Here is a 12,448-nt window from a genome sequence, read left to right as displayed (position 1 = left end):
TCTTTACCACGATGGATGTTAACCCAGGAGCTGGAGTCCTAGGGCCTGTGGTTGGAATGCCAACATTTCAGGGTGTGTCCGATGAGTTACTGGAACAGGTGACCAATCTGTGTTTCTCTGAAGGAGTTAATGTAGACTGGCCAGTGTGGCTCAGTGGATTGAGCTTCATCCCATGCACCAAGAGGTATTGGTTCAATTCTCCGTCAGGGCACATGCCCAGGTTGTTGGCTCGATCTCCAGTAGGGGGCATGCAGGAGGCAACCAATCAATGTTTCTCTTTCATTGATGTTTCTAGCTCTCTCTCCCTCTCCCTTCCTTTCTTTCTAAAATCAATTAAAAAAACACATTTTCTTTTAAAAAAGTTAATGTGCATCGCAAAAGAAACTTGCTCAGAGAAGAGATGGGAACAAGGGCGGACAGGAGAACAGCATGTTATATGCTTCAAGCACGAGTCCTCCCAGCAGGCCCCTGGACCTCATCTGAGCCCCATGGAGAGGGCGGCAGGCACTAGCCAAGCAGTCGTTTTCATTAGGACTGTGGCCTGTGGCAGCGCCAGCCGTGCCACTTCAGGGCCCAGGGGACTGAGGACAGCACAGACCGGGACAGGGAGTGCCACACAGGGAGAGCTCCAGGGAACCTGGCTCTGTGTTGGCACCCAGAGGGAATCGCTCTGGGCTCTCTTCAGCTAGCACCCTGGCATGGACAACAGTGTTCCCATGGAGGGCAGCCAGCAGCAATGGTCGGAATGAGTCTGGCCCTTTCTTGGCTTTGTGGAGAGTTGACATCAACGAGAGGCTCAAATAGAACCAAAGGGCTGTTTGTGACTCAGGATACACCTCCGGATCGCTCTGAAGTAACTAGGTAGGACTTTGTGTGCACAGGGGCCAGGGAATTTGGGGCCCTGTTAGTGAGACTTGCTCAGAGCCTGGGGAAGCTCAGGCTCTTCTGCATTTCCTTCCTTCCTCCAGAACAGGAGCCACCAAGGAGTGTGAGGGACATGGCCAATGGTGCCGGGGCTCTGGGATTCTCTTCAAGCTGTCCTCGAAGTTGTCTGCTCCCTCTTTTTCACTGCTCCTTCCCTTCCTTCTGCACTAGCCCTTTCATGTTGCTGTTGACGGTTCTCCTAACCGTTGTTTCCCATTGCACTGACTCAGTTTCTCACATCTGTGCTGGTGCTTCTTCATCATTGTGGATCTTGTCTGTGTGTGTGTGTGTGTGTGTGTGTGTGTGAAAGAAAAAGTGACTTTCTGATGAAAGCAAAGGACAGATAACAGTTTAGCACATATCAACCTTGGCCAAGACCTTGGGGCCCGCCTGCCCTTGGACAGGTCTCCTGTCTCGTCTCCACGGATCCAGTGGTGTGTAGGAACAGAGCCATGGGCTGGCAACCCTAACCCTGGGGAACCCTGTCTCTCTCTGGGGCTGCTTCCTTGTTAGGAGGGATCAGCTAATCTCAGAGGGCCTCTGGTTTTGAAATGGTGTAAATGTCTTTTTCTGGCCCCTTTCACTCCCCAGGGATCCCATGAAAAGTAGGGTGTGTGCATGGGAGGACTGGCTAAGCTAAAAACAACAAGAGTGGGACAGAATCCTCCAGGACCGAGAAATGGCAGTGGGGACAAGAGGGTCACAGCAAGTGATTCCTGGCTTTGTACTGTTTCTTCAGGTCCAAGTTCAGGTCTAGGCTCCCAGCAGGTGGGGTCTTCCCAGCCCCAGTAGCAGGGGCAGCTGAAGGCCTCCCAGGCTCCAAGGCTGCCACCTGGCTGCGGGTGCAGAAAGGCTTCCAGCATTCCTGGGTCTCGCCCGGCACAGCACCCATAGCGGTGGCACCGTGCTGACTGCAGGCTGTGGCCACCCTGGTCATGTTGATCACAGAGGGGCCCAAGGTGTCTACCAGCTAGTCATGAAGATGCCAGCACTTCTCCTGGAACAGGAACCTCCCCGAGCTCTGGTGTGTGAGGCAGGCATGGGCCAGGACAGGCAGGGATGTGGGTGCCCAGCGCCTGCCACACGGAGGGCCTCCTCCAGGTGGCATTGGACAAATGCCTGGTGGTGAGCAGACAGCAGCCTGGGTGCGAGGTGGATGCTGGGGAAGAGGGCTCCGGAGGTGGCCAGAGCCAAAGCAGTTGGGTTTTGTGGGCAAGGGTGGCTAGGTGGCAGTGGCCCATGTAATTGGAAGCCAGACTGTGCCAGCCATTGCCACAGGCCAGGAAGCGATAGAAGCTCCAGAGCCCACGGGGCTGCAGTGTCTGGCCCAGCCATAGTGTGCCCTCCATCAGTGCATGGGCTGCTGTTCAAAGCCAGTACAGGCCTGTGGAGCTGCTCCTGGGAGTCCAGGTCAGGGAATACCGGTTGTGCTCAAGCTCATGAGGCTGCCTGATAGGCCTGGGGTGGGGTGACCCCAGTTCCCAGCCCAGAGTGGACACTATTCTTCCCAGTCCAGCATTGCCAGCTCCCAGGCTGCGGTGGATCTGGTAGGCAGCCCGTGCCAGGTGGTGGTCAAGGAACAGCCTGAGGGACACCTCATTGTGAGCTCTGCCTCTGGGCCCAAGGTAGGGATAGAGGTCGAGCTGGTTCTTATAGAAGATGGTGATATTCTGGGCATGGAAACTCTGGCCATGGTTGGCTGTGATGCCCAGGGCCTCTAGTGGCAGGTGCATGCCAAAGTGGGCCCCTACTGTGTGCTGAAGGTACATTCTACAGCACAGAGAGGGAGTGTCCAGGGGCCTGCAGCAGGGGCTGGCCACTCCTCAGGCCCAGGGCAACCCCTAGCACCAGGGCTGGGCTAGCTGCATGGTCACGCCCCAGTAATGGAAACATGTTGAAGCTGGATTGCAGGATGCTTGATGTCCTGGCCCCGCACAGATCCAGATCTCACCATTGTAGATCTTGATGCCAAACCCATCCCTGCCAAGATAGTGAGCCCTCTCTCTATTTGAGTATTAGGCTCCTCATACTTTTGCTTCCTAATCTTCTTACAGCCTTCCCATTCAATGCACTTACGAACAAACTACTGCCAAGCATAGTAACAGGACATGTGAACAGTTTTGCAAAGCATCTCATGAAAGAGTAAAGAGGTTCATCTCTAATTCCTTTGCTATTGGAGAATTCTCTATTCCATACCCCTCTTCTTATGGCTCATTTTTCACATTCATTTAAAAATTTCACATTCTTAACTCTAGCATTTCTCCTTCCAGACTGGAATTCCATGAAACAATCCAGTACTCTCAGGTTTTCCTTATGAAACAGAAGCAGTAGCTTCTGTTTGTTTAAACTTAGAAAAATCAATGATTTCAAATTGCAAATTCAGTTAAAATTTACTTTGCAGTAATGTTGTAGGATAATATTGCCAGAGTTTGGAAGCAGAAAGCAAATGAGGCAGGAAAACAAGATAATCGAGAGGATGATAGAACAGGATGTCTGATTAGTGAAGCACAATTACACGGAATAAATACAGTATCGATTTTGTGTAAACATCACCCACAGAAGGGGAAGAAAGGAGGGTGCTTTGTCATCTTTCCTTTTTCATTTCTATTTTTCAAGATATTTTCAAGTTCTCTGAACTATATTAGTTTTTTGAGAAAATACAATTCTGATTGAGATGATTGATATTGCTTTACATGCTCCGGCCTTCCTTCTTTGGAAATATATTTCTTCTGAGCCCCCATAGCTCTGTGTCAGGTCCACTCTTTGGCTATTTTTCACTGTCGGTCAGCATGATGTTATAGGTATTTGTTGTGTTCATGTCTTCACTCCTTTGCTGAACTGTGAGTTTATTCAGAGTAGACACATACTCTCTGTGCTTTATCAACAGTGAATTCCTTAGTGGCATGAGTAGGTGGAGTTCTTATTTTAAGAATATGATTTTAAAAATGGAATTATAAAATAATTTTATAATGAGAAGTTTTCACGTGGAATGCATGTCTTGGTGACTCTGAGATAAAGAATACATACTCCATTTATATCTTTAATAATTTTTAGGAGAAAAACATGGATCTTTCCGCTGTAAACCAGTTTTTTTTTCTTAGTTACTTATATTTGTTTACGGTTCTTAGGGAATATATCAAATTTACACACACACACACACACACACACATACACACACACACACACACTTGAAAAGAGTAGGGATCCCACTGTTCCTGTGAGAGGGGAACAGATGTGTCACCAATTCTAGCATTGAATACAAAGGTTTGTTGTTCCCAGAGGGCTGGGGATCACAATTCTCAAGGAATGAGTTTGGTGACAGGGGCCTTTTGGTGCTTAAAGGCAGGAACCCCCTGGGAGAAGGGAGGTCTGGATGTGGCCTTGGTTGACCAGCAAGCCCTCCCAGCTGTACTTGTCCAAATGAGAGCACAAGGGAATACAGAAACGGTTCTATCTTTTTCTCTACTTTTTTGGTGTTGGGTGAATCTGAATCTGTCTGAAGATTCCTCACCTGGTTTTTAGCTTAGCTCTTTTGAACTCAAGGATTCTTTGGAAATTTTATTGGATATGCAAACTTACAGAAAGAATCTTGGATATTCCTTTGGTACTTCATGGAAGACCGTTGCTAGGGGAGGAATTCCTAACTTCATTTAAGTTATACACTCTGTTTTGTTATTTTTTAGATAGACAGTAGGTAGAGCAGAGGCAGGTGCTCAGGGCCTGTAGCCAGATCAACTTTGGATTAGGCTCCACCACACACTTGCTGTGTAGAGGCCAATTTACCATGAAGCTGGTAACTATTCAGTTCTAGGGTGTCTTCCTTCCCAGAGGGGCCCTAGCTAATAGTTAATTAGTGAAGACGACTGTCTTTTCCAGTTGGACTACCTCTTGGCCTCCCTTTACTTTGCGTGGATGGTACTGGAACAGCCCGGGATATTTTCAGGATCTGGCTAAAGGCAAGTTCAGTAAAGAATATGTCATTTTTCCCTGGCCTGGTGGCTCAGTTGGTTGGAGCATCGTCCCATACACCAAAAGGTTGTGGGTTCAATTCCCAGTCAGGGCACATATCTAGGTTGTGGGTTTGCTCCCCGTTTGGGGCCCAAGTGGGAGGCAACCGATCAATGTTTTTCTCTCTCTCTCAAATTAATGAAAACAGATCCTCAGGTGAGGATTAAAAAAAAAGAATATGCCATTTTAACTGCAATTTGAAAAGTCATTTTGAAATGTGTCAATAAAACAAGTGAGAAATTACAGTCTTCTGATTTGAACTAAGGTGAATTGTCCTTTTTTTGTTTGGTCATCTTTAAACTTAATTAAAGAACTGAAAGAAAATTCATAGAAAGATAGAAATGTGAAATAGAAGTGACAAAGATGAACAATAAAATCAATAGACACCGAGAAGCAAATTATAACAAAAATTTTCAGATCATTTAAACTCATTAATTAGCAGAAAGAGTAATTTTATTCACTCATTTAGTAAGAAATATTGACTAGAAATAATGAACAGCACATGTTTTGATAATGCAATTAAATGAAGAGGAGTGAATATGAGCATATTGGGAAAAGATTTAAGCTACTTGCTTATATGACCCAGACCAAAGATCACATGAAATTCGTAAGTCGCTATAGTGAGGCAAACAGGTTCGTGGGTGTTGTCAACTCAGTGATGTTGATTCAAGATTAGTCATTGACAAGAAAAGTTAAAACACTCTAAAATCTTATGGCTCCAATATAAAAGAAACTTGATAGAGCTTTTATCTGAATTTGACAATCCTAAGGACTTACCTGGTAGGATCTGTAATGAGTTGTGAAGCTGGAAGATATTTCCCTAACTATCTATCTATCTATCTATCTATCTATCTATCTACCTACCTATCTATCTATAAAACCCTAATATGCAAATAGACCAAACAACTGAACAACCGGTTGCTATGACGTGCACTGACCACCAGGGGGTGCACTCAGAACATGGCAGGCATCGGCCATGGTGGGATGGTGGAGCAGGTGAATGGGACGCCAGACCAAGGTGGGGCGTTGGTCGCTGTCATCAGAGTGAGCCTCTGGTGGTTACTGGAAATTCTTTGCTCCTGTGTGCCATGGTCCCACCGGGTGTTTGCACCTGCTGTCAGTGCCGGAGCCATCGCTCGCATCCCCTGCCAGCATCTGGCTCAGGCCCTGATAGCTCGGCGCCATCAGCGGGTGCAAATAGCGGCTGCTGTCCGGATTGCCCCTGAGGGCTTCTCCACCTCTCCCTGATTCTGAGAGGTGATTAAGGCAGCAGCTACCACTTGCATCCACTGACAGTGCTGGCCCCGCTTGCACCCGCTGCTGGTGCTGGCCCCAATTGCTCTGCGCTGTCAGTGGGTGCGAGTAGGGCTGTAGCCATCAGCACATGGGAGCAGTGGAGGAAGCAGCAGCGGGTGTGGGGCTGCTGGCAGACAGGGTACCAGGGCTGCGGCAGGAGGGGCCGGGCAGGGGCTTGGAGGATGGGCCGAGACCCGCCCCTGTGCCCACCACAGCCTCACAGCTCATAGTTCCTTTCAAGGTGCAGGAATTTGTGCACTGGGCCCCTAGTCAATAATAAAAGCAAGTTTTGATCAACCACTATACAGGAAAGATAAATTATCTTTCATTCTCTTTATATAAAATATGTAGCCAAAAAATGCAAGAAAAAAATATGGTAGAGGTATATCAGGCAGATGATAAAAATTCCTGTGATTTTTACAATTTTATGGTATTTGTAATATGTTTACATTTGTAATTTGTGGCAATTTCTTTCCTCATGCTAAGTCAGTAGTTTTCAACCATGTGCTGCCAAGAACTTTTAAAACATGCGATACCTGACTATTTAGTTAGGGGCACTGACCTCTTTTTTCTTAGATTATCAAATTAAAAAATGACAACAGCCAGCACAACAATAGCCATCAGGTGTGAATGCTCTGTCTTGAACCATAAATATATAGGTCATATAATAGAGCTGCATCTTATTGGTCATGTCACATAACAAGGTTGCATCTGATTGGTTAATTCTTGGTACCAGAAATTCTTATATACAAATGTAGACACCTGATTTTTTAAAAAGTCACTTTGGAGCAAAAGGGGTAGGTAGCTCATTATTATTTACTCATTTTGTTTAGTAAATCAAAATTATACCTGTTTTTTTTTTTTTTGGTCAGATTAGTGCAGGGTTTTCTGCACTAATAGCTTCCCAAAGCACAGCTTTCTAAAGCTGGCGAGGGGTCAAGAAAGGAGGCAGCTTGCACGATTCTGAGGACCAGAGGGTTGGTTTTCCACTTGGATTCTTTGAGTCCAAGCATCTGCTGAAATTTATTTATAGGTTTACAGAAAGGGTCTTGGTTATTCTACAGCAGAAGCCCAGTGTCCTGGCTTTGGTCCAGCTTTTGAAAGCTGAAATGTTTGACTCTTTTTGTTTTATTTTAAGACTATGCTCTACTGGTGGAATCAAATGAGGAAACAGTGAGTTGTGAGCACAATGCTTTTTTTTTTTTTTTTGAATATAGATGGCTTGGTCAGAAGTCTGAAAATCTTTCCCAGAATCTCTTCTTGTGCTGTGAATCTGTTTCTGACACCATCTCACTGACAGACTGTCAGTTCTGGGGGCTTCCTCTTGAACAAACCCAGATACAGAGTCTGACCCCCTTCAGGGCAAGAACCTTCAGGGCAAGTCCTGGAAGCAGCAGGGTGCCAAGTACGTAGTAGGTGCCCAGTAAATATTTCTTGAGTGAATGAGTGAATGGTGAATGAATGAAGGACCATCTAAGTCAACAGCATTTTCAAGATGGAGAAGGAGGCCTCTCGATCAAATAAGTTTGTATGGTATTTATTTAAGGGATAGTAAGGAAGACTCTGTTAAACGAAGTTTACTTAAAAAATAAATGTGTTTTGAGAGTAAACCAGTTCACATGTTGATATAGAATAAAGTGCTTTGCAGCTCTAGGTGCATTTCTCCAAATGGGAAACATTTAAATACATGTCAAGGTAATTGAGTTGTTTGGTAGAAGTCAGTAGAGGCTATAATTTAGCCCATGGGATTTATAAAATAGAGAGTCTGGCCTCTAAACCCAGTTCTGACATGTATAGGCTTGTGGTCTTGCCTAAATTACCTAAGCTCTCTGAATTTTCTCATTCCCATAATGGGAATAATAATAATGACTTCATAGGGTTGTTGGGAAGACTGAATTAGATAATGCGTGGGACAGAGTAAGTGCTGAATAAAAACTTCTCCCCATCCCCCCCCCCTCTTTTCTTCCCTGCTGAATGACCTGGGCATTGGTGTTTTCTCCTGCTCACTTCCGAAGTTGGTCTTCCCCGGAAGCAACTTAGAGTTTGGGCAATTTTCTGGAGGACACTGTTCAGCCCTACCTGACAATAACATTTTTACATAACCTTTGGATAGTCAAAGAGGAAACACATAAAGATTTATATCCCTACATTTTACACACGGGTCCTGCACTTACAATTTTGCTCATTTAATGAGTGGCCATTCCTTTCCCACACCCTCATGCCCCCAGGTTGGGTTTCACCAGCATTTCAAGCCCTCTGGGATTGCTCTGTGCTCCTTGCTCTCCTTGGAATGCAAGCCTACTTTTATTTTCCTCTTCAGAGATTTTACTAGGTGAGACATTGACATTGAAGACAGTTTCCTAAGGGCTTGGGCCTTGAAGGTGACTGACTTTTTAAAATCTATTCGTGACTTAGAAAAGCTGAGCAAAACTCACCCTAATGGAGAGCCCACATGCTCTCAAGTGGCGCTTTCTCCTAGCTCCTCCATGACAGTCCAAGGTCAAGCTCATTCGTGGTGGTGGCTCGATTTTGCTCATTTTGTACATTATTTATGTAACATGCGGGTTGTGAGGGAGTGTGGATGTAGATGACTCATAGGCACAAGCAGTTGGAAACAGATTGCAGAACCCAGCTCCTTTACCAGGGTGTCCCCCACCCTCCGTCCCCCAAGTTACTTCATAGGCTACTTCTTGCATGCTTTGCAGTGCTACTCAGGATACATCCTTGCCTCCCCCCACTCCCCCCACCCCGCTCCCCCGAAACCCCCATGGAACAGGAGGCACACTGACCCTTTAGAGACTCAACCTGCAACAGATTCTGGGGACACACCCACCTCTCAAGATGGAATTCTCATGAAAAAAAACTAAACCATAAAAAAGCATACAGAATTCTGAGAAAGTTATGATGACTACTTCAGTGCCTATTTTTTGAAATATCAAGTTCTTAAAAAAAGTTTCTTATTTTTGTGCTGTTGCCCTGCTTTTCTCGGCTGTGCCTGGCACCTGCCTGTTGGGAAGCCCGATGCCTGGTTGCATGCTGTTTTTTCATGGCTAAACTGCAAAGGAACCTCTTCTCAACTTTTTAAAAGTTTTGTCTCACCTGGAAGACCTGCTTTCAGGTGGCATTCAACATTGTCTGGTGCCCTAGGGAGAACACAGACTGTGGACTTAGATAACCTTGGTCAGGTGACCTGTTAGCTCTGTGTATCAGTTATCTATTGTGAAGGTAATGCCCTGGAACAAAACCCATCAAAACCTCAGTGGCATACAAAGCATTTATTGCTCATGTTTCAGGGGTGGTCAGCTGAGCAGCTCTGTTGATCTTAAACAAGCTTATTCAACACTTGCTGACCACTGATCCAGGATGGCCTAGGCTGGGGTAATGGGGTATCTTGACCTTGTGCCACATAGCTCCCATCCTCCAGCAGGCTGGTCTGGGCATACTCCCTTGGCATGGCAGATCAAGAGTGAGAATAGGCCCAGTCACACAAGTATTTTTAAAGCCTTGGGTAGTGCATCATATTTGCTAACATCTCATTGGCCAAAGAAAGTCAAATGGCTGAACCCAGAGTTGGAGTCAGCGGTTCTCAACCTGTGGGTTGCGAACAATGAAAATACATCCTGCATATCAGATATTTACATTACGATTCATAACAGTAGCAAAATTACAGTTATGAAGTAGCAACGAAAATAATTTTATGGTTGGGGGGGTCACCACAACATGAGGAACTGTATTAAAGGGTCGCGGCATTAGGAAGGTTGAGAACCACTGGAGATGGACATACATATTTACATGGCAAAAGGCTTAGAAATAGGAAGAAGTGAAGAATTGGGTCATTTTTATAATGCACTACACTGAGTGACCATGGGAAAATTAACTGACTTCTCTGAGCCCAATTTTTTCTTTCTTTTGAAATAGAGCTTATGACCCCTAGCCATGAAGCTTGTGTGAGGATCAAATGAGAGAACTGGGTTGAATAGGTGTGATTAATGGCTATTTAAGCTGACAAAAGTGCTATGAAACTTGAAACTGATATTAACCAGTTTTCCAGGCTAAGGAGGGTAAATACACATTCCTGTGGCTAGTTTCTCCATTAGCAGATTAGCTATTGCATTAGCCAGGGTTCTTTAGAGAAATAGAATCAATAGGATGTATCTCTCTCTCTCTCTCTCTCTCTCTCTCTCTCTCTCTCTCTATATATATATATATACACATATATATGTATATATATATATACATATATATGGATATGGATACAGACACAGATATATATGTCTGTATCCATATTCATATGCATATCCATATCCATATGCATATCCATATCCATATCCATATCTATCTATATAGAGATATTTATTTTAAGGAATTGATTTTAGAGGCTTGGTGGGCCCAAAATCTGATGGGGAGGCTGGTGGGCTGGAGACTCAGGAGAGAGTTTCAGTTCAAGTTCAAAGGCAGTCAGTTGGCAGAAGTCCATCTTGCTCAGGGGAGTCTTGGTTCTTTTAAGGTCTTCAGCCATTTGGATGAGGCCCACCCACATTATGGAGGGCAATCTGCTTTACTCAGAGTTCACCCATTTAAATGTTAATCTCATCCAAAAAAACTCTCAAAGACACATTCCAAATAATGTTTGCCCAAATATCTGGGCACCATGACCTAGCCAAGTTGACATACAAAATTAATCATCACAGGTACTAAAGATGTGGGTCTATAATTAATTGTGCATTTAACATATTCAACGAGTATTTAACGACTATTTACTATGTGCCTGGAACTATATTTATCCACTGGAATATAGCAGTAATAAACAAGTAGCCCTGCCTTGAAAGGACTTTTTGCATGCATTATTTCATTCAATCCCCACAAAAACCTGATAGGCAAGAATTTTTGTCCCTGTTGTACAGACGAGGAAGATGAGGTTTGCAGAGATCAAGTGAGCTGTTCATATAGTAAATGCAGGGCCTAAATCGAGCTCTGCCTGATGCCAAGCCCAGGCTGCTGATGGCTTCACGTTTCACTCATGCCTTGTACCGTGGCTTCTCCCAGACAGGAGCATGGAGGAGGAGCAGGACAGAGTGAGCCTGAGGTCAGCCTAGAAGGTGACATCAGGGGAAATTTGGGAGAGCTCTGCTGCTCTCTGAGACACACGTGCCCACTTTCCCCTGCTGGCTGGTATGTGCAGCCAGTTTCTGAGCCGCTGGGATATAAGCGCAACAGGCCACCAGCATTATCCTGGAGTCTGCATGTCTATCCTGCAAGTCCATCTCAGCACCGTCATCTTCTAAAGGGGCAAATGAGTGTGTATGTAGGTAGACAGAGGGAAGATTTGAGCCCTTTGCAGGAAAGCCACCTCTCATCCCCTCTGCTCAGGGACATGCTCTGGGTGTGTACAGACATATACATGTAATATTTTCAGATTTTATCTGCTTCTAAACTGCTCACAGCATGGAGTGCAGATGGAGCTATATGCTAATGGGTGTGACGAAGCAAGCTCCCCACAGAAGGATTGTACTATGCATGTTTAAAACAAGCTATCTGCTAAGGCAGTGGTTCTCAACCTTCCTAATGCCGCGACCCTTTAACACAGTTCCTCATGTTGTGGTGACCCCCAACCATAAAATTATTTTCGTTGCTACTTCGTAACTGAAATTTTGCTACTGTTATGAATCGTAATGTAAATATCTGATATGCAGGATGTATTTTCATTGTTACAAATTGAACATAATTAAAGCATAGTGATTAATCACAAAAACAATATGTAATTATATATGTGTTTTCCGATGGTCTTAGGCAACCCCTGTGAAAGGGCTTTTCGACCCCCAAAGGGGTTGCGACCCACAGGTTGTGAACCGCTGTGCTAAGGGATTTCTCTCCCAAGCAGTGAGCTCTGGGCCACACGTGGCTATGCACCCATGAACCCTTAGCCTGGTGTATGCTGGCCAAAGCCTGACCTGGCCCACAGATGAAGACCCTGTGGAGGTGGGGGAAAGGGGCGCTTTATATAAGTGGTTTTTAGACAGATGGAAGGTTTATTTTATTTATGTAAGAAGCAGTCTTTCTTGAGTAGAGATGTAGGTTCTTTTGTAAGCCTGTGCTAGAAAAATCTTTGCTGCCGCCACTGCTGCGTTTCTAAATGCCCCATTATTTCCATGATAATTGCTCATCCGAGTGTTGAGCTGCATCTGGGCCATTTATTGCTTATACAGAGGCTCCACTCAGT

General features: G+C 45.1%; 1 pseudogene; it reads right to left on the bottom strand.

The window, feature by feature from the left end:
* Window positions 1-1,624: 1,624 nt before the first annotated feature.
* On the bottom strand, window positions 1,625-2,817 carry LOC118668582 (annotated as a pseudogene).
* Window positions 2,818-12,448: the final 9,631 nt, after the last annotated feature.

Source organism: Myotis myotis, unplaced genomic scaffold, assembly GCF_014108235.1.
Source record: "Myotis myotis isolate mMyoMyo1 unplaced genomic scaffold, mMyoMyo1.p scaffold_m19_p_13, whole genome shotgun sequence".
Lineage (NCBI taxonomy): Eukaryota > Metazoa > Chordata > Mammalia > Chiroptera > Vespertilionidae > Myotis > Myotis myotis.
The sequence above is the reverse complement of the archived record's forward strand: the minus strand, read 5'-3'. Positions and strand labels throughout refer to the sequence as shown.